We start from the raw sequence: 10,866 nt of genomic DNA on the forward strand, positions 1-10,866 counted from the left end.
AAAATGTTATGAGTTCATCCTAGAATCTTATTGTAGAACAATCCTGTCTTTAATTCCCTTTTTCTCTATCATCGGTATTTTCAACAGTAGCTAAAGTAGATTTGCATTGCTTTACTTTTGCTATTCAGTAAAGAACGAAAAAATTTCGGGGACTACGGTAACCAGAGTTCGCTTATATTTTGGTCGATCGACAAACATATCTTCCTCAAGTGAAAGTTTTGCATATGTTGCGTAGATACAGCTGTACCAAAATGGATTCAGTTGCATCCTCAACTTGTGATACTCGCAAGTGCACGAGCCGTTTGGTAGTATAGCATATGTAAGTGCGAGGTCGATCCCACGAGGATTGGTGATTGAATGATCCAATTCATTTTTCCTACGCAAAACAGAAATGAAAAAGAAAGGAAATAAATAAAACAAGGAAGAAAGAAATAACTAACTCAAGCAGATAAGTTCCCAAGTTCAATTAGATTAATGGATTGATTCTAGCTAAAATATGATTAAGCCATGGTGTTTGGTCATAACCTTGTGTTCCTAATTCCCTAATTTGATCATTTGTTGTCTAACCTAAAATTAAGCATTAGGAACCCATTAAGCATAGAAGAACAATTTAAACAACCAAGCATGTATCTAATCCCTGTTGTCGAATGTCCATACATACTCTTCCTATTCATAGTTCAATTCGAATTAAAGCATGGTGTCTACTCTTAATTCAAACCAAGATAGCTAACATGCAAGCCTAAATGGTGATCAATCATTCAAACTAGCATATTAACTTATAAGCATAATGAATAAGAACAAAAACCATAATTGAAACTTGGAAACTAATCAAACTTGAGACTAAAGAAAAGAATTTACATAATGAAAAGTAAAGTGGAACTAAGAAAAACTTAAGGAAAATTTCAACACAAAAGATTTCATTACAACAATTGAAAACTAGAAAGAGAAACTAAGAGAATTTGAGGGAGAGAAGGGAAGGGAGCTCTAGAGAAGTGCTTGAGAGCTCCCCCCCTTGGGGTGTGTTTACAAGCTTGGGAAACCTCACTATATATAGGCCTAAGGAAGCTGAAAATCTGAATTAAGTATGGCTAATACATACAACACTTGTTTTATAAAATCTGAAATGGTTGATGCACTTCACTAATGCATACAACACTTCCATTATAAAATCTGAAATGGTTGATGCACTTCACTAATAAATCCCACCAGCAGCCCTAGCTCATCTTCATGTCACCATGACCAAGCTTCCAACCAGAAATAATAGCTCATCCTGAGGTCAGCATGACCAGCAACTTCAAGGGCTTACGAATTGGGCTTCCCTTAAGCAAATTAAGACTTTAAGCACTCAAACTTGAAGTTCGGAATGTCTTCTTTCCAGCCATATATCATTTGGGCCAATCCAAGGTCGGAGGAGGAAGTTAAGGCCAAAACAAATTGCTAACTCATTTTGCGCGCTGATAAAATCCATCCTGAGCATGGCTCTGTGTTTGCTAGGTAACAGACTCCATATTTATCCAATGGGGCTGAATTTTGGATATGTTATATTACACACCCATTGGAACAACTTTCATGAAGAATGTGGCCTCATCCGAGCTATGTAGGTTGCTGAAACAAAGCTTGCAATATGACCTACGAAACTGGGCTGGCAGGGGACTGTAGCCAAAATTGAGTTTGTCTTTAAGCTCTTCATCCATTCATCCAAATTAGGCCCTAACATGCATGGATTGCATCATTTACTATCCAAAGCCCTCATTATTACCTAAAGCTCAATGAACTGAAAGATAAACACAAAAAGGATTAAAAGCACAAGTTTAACTAAAAAACATAACCAAATCATAAGCTAGAATGGTACAAAATGATATGTAAATATGCACCGATCAGCATATATACGGCTGTATAGTACAGTACATTTGAGATGTTGAATGTGAGAGTGACGGTGTAAACTCATCCATTTTCTCTGCTTGGTTTTGTGTTTCAAGTGAATTTGTTTACGAAGTTCGAGTACAAACAGAGGAGGTCAAGGAGAGGACATTGGAGATGTATGTCTTCACCTTCACTCCCCTCAGTAGTAGATAAAAAGAATATTTCTTTAAAAGATATTCCTAGTTGAAATCATCTACTTTCTATTTGTATATGTATAATCTTGTACCGCATGAGAAAAAATACTAATTGTATTTGCATATCTATGACAACATTCACGCATCGTTAATTTTTCGAATAGGACTATCTATTAACCAATCTAATAAGAATTTCTATCGTTATGTGACCATTTCCAAATAATGCAAAGGATTCCAAAATTATAAAACACTGCTCAAATGCCCAAGAATCATATCCACACTGAATTTGGTTTTATCTCAGCAGCAAGGTGAAGATCATACATGAAAGGAAACCAAACATGAAATATCACCACATAAGGTCCAAATATCACCACATAAAACTAACAAGAACACTAGAATCATTCTCAATACATTGTTAACTGCTTATTTAACTAAGGATGTTCTTTTTTTTTTCTCAAAAAAAAAAAAAAGACTAATGATATTCCTTTGCACTGTTAAGGGCCAGCTTCTCAATTTCTATTTCAGGTTGCCTTTTTGATCCAAAGATGAAGTCTTTCACACAACCTTCAGCAGACTCTGTCGCCCTCTTAATCTGCCATCACAACGTTGTGCCATTAGCCTTTGAAACACTTAACATACACCAAGTATAGAAATTATTCAACAAAACCGATATCCATCAAAAGAACCTATGACAATCGCCAATTACCAATGAAGAAATTGAAAGTTTCCTAAGACAGAGGAAAAAGGAACATGAACACAGAGAAGAATCTCAGCTCAGCTAAAGGCATCCTGCCTTATAATATAGATGGAGAGACAAAACATGCTTTACGTTAAACAATCTAGTCTTTAACTACCTAATAATACCTCAGCACTAATCTTAGCCATAATCTGTTTCAAAGGCCAAGAGGCTATCCTTATAGACAAAAACAACAAATTTTTAAAAAAGACAATCAACAACACCTCTAGCAGGCAAGGTACTTTGCAATAACGAACTCCTTTCATGTCTGCACCTATTTCTAAATTCTAACTTGGAAAATTTGTCACTATAGTTCTAGTTTCATGAACACTCTTACAAGCAGTCCACTACACAAACTGGTTCACATTATCATTTTGATAATGAGATATGGCAACATGAGAGACGTCGTATAACAAAATTAGTTCAAATCACATAACCCAAATTTGGTCCACAACTAGCAACTCAAGTTCAAGCCCAAAATATAAAGACCCCAAAATTTTGAACTAAAAGTGCAAACAAGAAGAGAAAATTGTAACTGCAAGACTAATTTTCATTCTCTCCCTACCATTTCTTAACAAGATCCAGTAGTAATTTTACAGAAAGAAATCACCTGAAGAACAAAGAACATACAGGGTCGAGAGCATTGGGCTCAAAGCCATAATCAGCGGCCAAAGAGAAAAAGTCAGACTTTGACACTTGTTCAAATCTGAACTTGAGGTTCGAGGTCTTTTAAGAGTCATTATATATATAGTTATTTTTGCCCCTGTCTATATATATTGAGAGGAAAACACATATGAACTTGTCTTAACCACTTGAGCTACAAGCCTTTTGAATATATATTGTTTCTCACATTACTTATTTCCCCAAATCACAATTTGGCACATTTGTAAAAATAATTTTATCAACAACACAAAGAAAAATATTTGCGCACCTATCAAACTGAATTTGGCAGGAAAATAGGAGGCAAATTCCCACCATAAAAGCTTGAAATACTTAGCCAAATAATTGGTAAGCAGAACAATGGCCATGTTGCATTACTTTCCAAAATGCCTATAGACCATTTACTATTCAAAACCAGATATTAAGAAACTGAAAAGGAAAATGCAGGGGTTGTATATCTCAGTAGCATACTAGCAAATCATGTTAATGAATCACAAAACCGCAACTCAATCAGTTTAATCAGCTAGTTTCCCTCCAGCATTCATGGGTAAAGAGAAATCTCAAATACCTGTAATGCATCATGTATGCTGCTGCCACTGGTTTGACTCAAACGGAAGCGGAGCGGGTGAGCCTTGGCTTGGCTATCTTCTTGTCCTCTTCAAGAGAGATTAGTGAAAGATTGGCTGGGTTCTCGATCGTCAGTTTAGCTACCAGATATCCTGAGATGCTCCAGGTCTGGTACTTCCTCGCTTGCTTCCCGATATATCTCCCTGCCTTGCCGTCATAGTATTCTGGCCACCCGTCTTTTTGAGAGCCGCTGCTCCACCTGTTCAGTTGCTCTCTTAGCAGTCTAAGGCCTCCCCGTCTTGATACATGCTGCAGTAAGCAACCACAGCAGTGCTACAAGACAGATGCAACAACATTAACCAATTGTTTTAGAACAAACACATAAGTCAGAATTCTGTGAACAAGCATCAAAATATCATGAGTAGCACAACCATTTGGCACGCTTTCCCAAATTACATTCAGAAATGTATCCCACAACATTTTTGTACCCTAAGATTTCGATTGGAAAAGTGGTTACAATCAGCAAATAAAGATATTTAAAATAAAAGATACTATGTCAGCTAAGTAGTGCTTGTAGCCTAGTTTACTAAATAAAAACAATAACTAGCCTACTCACATAAAGTGGGTACTACTGTTCATGAAATGTAATTGAAAGGTCTCAGTCAAATAGAACTAGCACTAGGCTTCAAGTAGAAAAATAGAACTGCAAATTGTAATATCAAGCAAATAGACACAAGGGACATTATCTGAAAGATTTACAAATCAACGGAAACTAACTAAACCAGCCTTGAGCCACCGATATTTAAGCAAAAACCTTTATACTTTAATGGTGGTGAAAATGACTACTAGCGGTGCTAAAATGAATAAACATAGCACGTAACAGAGACAACTCAAAACAAGACATGAACAAAAAGAACAGAAAAGATAAAGAGCTAATGCAAATAGCACATTGTGATAACACCCTCTCCATGAGACTTACTTGGCCAAGAGCCACCATTGTGATAACTCCATGAAACTTCTCTGGGTTATCTGTTGTTGTTCGGAAATCTTCTTTACAAGTTAAATCCTTGAACACACTCACTCATATTGTTAATATTATTGAATAAATGGCCTAGGCGGGCGCTAGGCGGGCTAGGCTGGGGCTAGGCGGGCCAGGCGGGCTAGGCGGGCGCTAGGTGGTCTAGGCTGTCGCTAGGCGGTCTAGGTGGTCGCTAGGCGGGCCCTAGGCGGGCTAGGGGGTCTAGGCGGTTGCTAGGCGGTCTTCAAGGTCAGTGACGAGATGACGATGGTGCTATGAGCGAGAGAGAGAGAGAGAGAGAGAGAGAGAGAGAGAGAGAGAGAGAGAGAGATGAGGATTGAAGAAGAGAGGTCGCCGGTTATGTCTGAGCGAGAGAGAGGGCCTAGAAGACGGCTCGTGTTTGAATGAATTCAAGGAGATCCATTCCATCTCGTAGTCATTATATTGTATTTAGAGCGTATAGCCGCACGGCTATACTGTTAGATATTCTATTTTAAAAAAAAATTAAAATACCTATATATATTCTTTCAAATTTTTTCCCTGATTTTTGTTTATCGATAAGAGTAGTTTATAACATTATCCATTACTATTAAGCCATTACCCGAGTCTTTATTGTCCCCGTTTAATTTTTTACTTTTCCAAAGTTATTACCAGTTTAAAGAATTCAGCACTTTCACATTTAATACTCTATTATACTCTATCGATCTATGAAAATTGGAAAAAAAAAATTAAAAGAAAAAAGGCTCATATATATATAAAAGAGTATAGCCGCTCGGTGATTCTAATTATACGAGGATAAACAGAGTTGGCTTATATATGTTTTGGTTAACCACAAAGAAAGCCTCCTCAAGTGAAAGTTTTGTGCATAACGGGTGTATAGCATACAACGTCCTCCGAATAATTGGTCATGTGATTAGTACGTTTGAGACGTTGAATGTGAGAGTGACCTCATGGTATGGAAGAATTTTTCCCTCCTCCCATAACATAAGTTTTCCCCTTATACAACACGATATGGTATCAATCTAGGTTCTTTGAGTTCACAGGCTTCTTCATAAGCAACTGTTGCACCAAAGCCATGCATTTGATTTCTGTGCAGAGTAGAGATTGGTGTTTGCTAATCATCATGGACAACTTATACATCATTGGTGTTAGACAATTTTGACAAGAACAAGACAGGCTTGGTGAAGCCAAAATTTAAAGGTAAAACAAAGGCCTTGTCGTGTTGAAGGTCATAAAGAATCGAAACAAACTAATGTAGAGTCATTATAAGTTTAGAATGACGTGATTCCAGAGTGGCCTCTCTGTCTCATATCAGTACAGCAAAATTTACCATGTCATAAATCTCATAATCTAATAGTTATAACTGTTACTTAAGCTCAACTCATCAAAATAAAAAACAGAACTATAACTGAATTAAATTTTAATTCCATTTGTAACCTACTTGCCTGAGCATTAAACTCTTCAACTTGGCTCAGACTCATTGCTCTTATATAAACCTTTACCCTCTTCTCTCCAACCATCAATAAAGCCAATCTAGCTAACCCTTTTCTGATATACAGCACAGAAGTGAGAGTTCCAAGTTTGCCAATAACCATGTCTAGAGAACCTCAAACAATATTTTCACTACTGCTAATGGCAGCATGTGCTGTAACCGTGCTGGCAGATGTGTGCCACTATCACCACCACTCTTGACCTTGCCAACGATCCCAGGCCTAGTGCCACCAGGGATCCCAAGCCTATTGCTTCCAGGGTTCCCAGGCTTATTACCTACAGGGATCGCAGGTCTACTGACACCAGGGAACCTGAGTGACATAGCAAAGTGTTGGTCATCACTTCAGAACGTTCCTGGGTGCGCATGGGAAATTTATACCTCAATCTCAACTAGTAAATTTGTAGTAGGCCCTGCTTGTTGCAAGGTCTTAAAAAAATAGAATATTTTAATCGTATAGCGCTGCGGCCGGCTATACTCCAAAAATATAATATCATACAAGTATAGCCGACTATACTAAAAAAATTCTTAAAAGTAAAGATGCTGGAGATTAGCTTAAAAGTACGGCCGTGCGGCTATACTTAATAAATATAATAGCTTAAGCGTATAGCCGGTCGGCTCTACCTCAAAAATTATAATATCATACAAGTATAGTCGCGCGGCTATACCCCAAAAAATGAATATCTTAAACGTATGGCCACACGGCTGTACCCTTTAAGTGGCATAATATGGAATTTTCTTTTTTAATTACTTTAATTAGTAGTTATGTTTTAGTTATTATTTACTTAGTCAATTATTAGTATTTAAATATTTTATTAAAGAGAAAAATAGAAAAATGTAATTACTATTTATTAAGTAATATAATTCATGAAGTTAATTAAAATATTTAATACTAATTATTCAATAAATAAATAATAATTAAAATATAATTACTAATTTAACTAATTAAATAAGGAAAATATATTATTTAATTAATAAAAAATTGAAAAAAAATTAATTAACCTAAACATACTAAGTTTATATTTATTTTAAACAAAAAAAATTCTCCTTATGAAACTTCGTCAGCACATGTCTATCCCGTCGAAATTTGCCGTATTTGACATCTGTCGACGAAATTGCGAAGGCAGATGTAATATTCGTCGGGAGAGGTCTAATCCAAAAAATTTCGCCGGCATAGACCTGTGCCGTCAAACGTTCGTCGGTAGAGGTGTTTTTGTGTTTTTTATTAATTTTAAAAATATAAAATAAAATTAGTTTCTTTACTTTTGTTTTTTTTTTTTGACAACTTCTTCAATTTAATACATGTAATTAAGTAATATCTTAGCCTTTTTGAATTACTTTAATTAGTAATTATGTTTTAATTATTATTTCTTTGTTGAATATTTAAATTTGTTACTGGTTTCATAAATGACTTGATAAATAGTAATTAATGATTTTAAATTATTTTGTTGACAAGGGTTTTATAACCAGGCATGTGTTTGAACATATTTTTTTTTTAATTGTTTAATGTTCGATTGGGTTGTTTCTCATTCAAGAAGATAGGAGAGAGAAGGAAAAGGAAGGGAGGCTAGTTTATGGAACCGAAATAGCATACACAGAACGACATGATATAGTGGCCTATTTAAAACCTTCCTAGGAAACAAACCCTAGGGTAAGAAAGAGTACCACACATGTCATGGACTAACAAGAGAGTCTGGTATAGTCACATTAGACCAGTACAAAAGCAAATCAAAACAACATTGACACAAAGACCTTCAACGAAAACACTTCAACACAACCCAACTGTCAAAAGAGTCCTGCTATGAAATCATAGTCCTTTGCACAACCACAAGATAGTAAGAGCATCTGACAAAGAACACACCAAAGCTCCAGAAAGAAAGAGAGAACCCACAAAGCACACTAGCTCTATCCACCTCCAATAACAAATGGTGCTGGAAATAGAGAAGTATGCATGAAGCAACACAAGAGAAGAGACAAAGTACAACGAACAGGCCAAGAAAAAAGAAACAAAAAAGTCCTCAAAGACATCCCGTATCACCCCAACACTGACAAGGTAGCCTCCTATGAATCCATAGTCCTTAAGACATGCAAAGAGTCAAAGATGTGCTGAGAGGATAACTGAGAAAACACCACGCAACAATAAAAAAACTGGCATCAGCCACCTAACATGAAACCGAGCATCAGGCACAAAAGCATTCGCCTAATGCCAAGCCACGAATGCTCCAATTACACATTAAGGAAGTCTCCCAGGAGACCCCACTGGACCAGTCTCCATAGGCTTGCCATAATAAGTATCAATGAACAGGTGCTTAAGAACCATGAAGTCTACCCCAGAAACTAAGGTATCATCATCAGAAACAGGTGCAGACATGGTAGGGACCAGAGGATACGAGGCCCAAACACAAGGAGACAAACCACCAAACAGCAAGGGAGGAAAATCCGAAATCGATCGAACTGGACCTTGAAGAGTGGGAGGAGTCACAACGACGACGGATTGGAGAGAGGTTGACGTTGTACAGAAGGCGAGGACGTACAAGGGCGGATTGAGGAGAGGAGGGCAATGAGATGCACACCAAAAGATGGGGAAGAGGTATCGAATACAATGACGGCGACTAAGCATGAGAAGACAATTGAGCCCGGCTGGTAGAGGGCGATGATGACTGAGCCCGAGAAGTCGACTGAGCTGGAGAGAGAGAACGACGACGACTGAGCACAAGAAGACGACAACTGAACATGAGAAGAAACCCTAGATGTGACGCACAGTTCTCGTCGCATAACAAGATAGTGACTCGTAGAGTTTTAGAGTCTAAAATCTAAGCTTCAAAAGACCATTTGTGATGACTTAGATTGATTGGTAGTAGTTGGTAGGCTCTTTCCAAGTTATATTTTAATTAAATGGCCTTGCTAAGAATTAGGTGGCGCTTTTGGTGGTCTAATATATGTATTTTGAGGCAGGCCGATGCAACACATGTGTACGATGTACAATTTATTCTGAACTATTAAACTAATTTTGAGGCACCTCAACTGAGGAAGGCACTTACATAAGCAACCTATTAAGGTCTATTATAGCAACTGCAATAAGTCAAGTTTCATGTTTGAAAACCTCTAATCTTTGTCCCCATGTTACGTTGACCTGAGTGATGGGACATCTGTTGCTACACACTCATAACATCATGTGACATGAGTGTTGTAGGAACAGTTATTCAATCTCTTGCCCGGGTATGTAAATTTTTCTTCATGTAAGAAGACATCATCGTCTCATAAGCAAACCAGAGGTTTCCATTGTTCTCAACCAGTATGAAACCATATGTCTACACCTTTAGACAAAAAACAAAACTGACAATTTGACAAGAATCTTAAAGGTTTGTGAGATGCAGAAGTCATATATGAATGAAAGCTGAATGAAAGCAACGAAAATTAAGCCATTTTTGGTGACTAAACCTATCTATGGATGAATAAGATTTAGGCTATTATTTATACTGGTGATTTTCTAAAGGATTGGAGACAATAAATGGAGAGTTTAATGAAATAAACTTATGCAGAAACTAAAGAAAACTCTTTTGATCAGAAACTGATGTGTATTCTTTATCTCACCTGATATGTTAGGAGGAGGATCAGTATATGGAATAAGAACTGCACAGAAACTAAAACAAAATTTAATTCCATTTGTAACCCACCCATCTCGGCATTAAAATCTTCATGGTTCCAATCTCATTGCTCTTCTATAAATCCTCTTACCCTCTCTCCAACAATCCACAGAGCCAATCTAGCTTCCCTTTCACTGACATAGTATAAAACTGGGAGTTCCAACTTTGACAAAACCATGTCTAGAGAAGCTCGGGCAATATTTTCACTACTGCTAATGGCAGCATGTGCTGCAACTGTACTGGCAGATGTGCCAACCTCGCCCTCTCCGACTATCCCAGGCCTATTGCCACTCGGGGACCAGTTGCGGTTCCAGGATTCGAAAGCTAGCTAACCGGGCAAAACTTATATACTAAATTCGACAGTAGGAGTGAATTTCATTAATAAACATAAAAAGATACACATAGTGAGGGGATGTAATGAGCCCTACCCTCAAATGCATCTATATCTACAAATACAAAACTAATTTCTGAAATTTTTGAAACAACTGTCTTTGTGCAAGACAAAAAAAAATTACAGGCGGTGTTGGGGTTTGTGTGAGACAAAAATAAATAATAATCATAAGTAGTGTAGGTAATATTTTTTTAACAAAAAGAGAGAAGGAAAAGGAAGAAAAAAGGAAGAAAAAGAAAGAGAGAGAGAGAGGAGAGAAGATAGAAGGAAAAGAACAAAAAAAAAGAAAAAAAAAATAGAG

The sequence above is a fragment of the Prunus avium genome, chromosome 8 (genome assembly GCF_965620075.1).
Source record: "Prunus avium chromosome 8, drPruAviu1.hap1.1, whole genome shotgun sequence".
NCBI lineage: Eukaryota > Viridiplantae > Streptophyta > Magnoliopsida > Rosales > Rosaceae > Prunus > Prunus avium.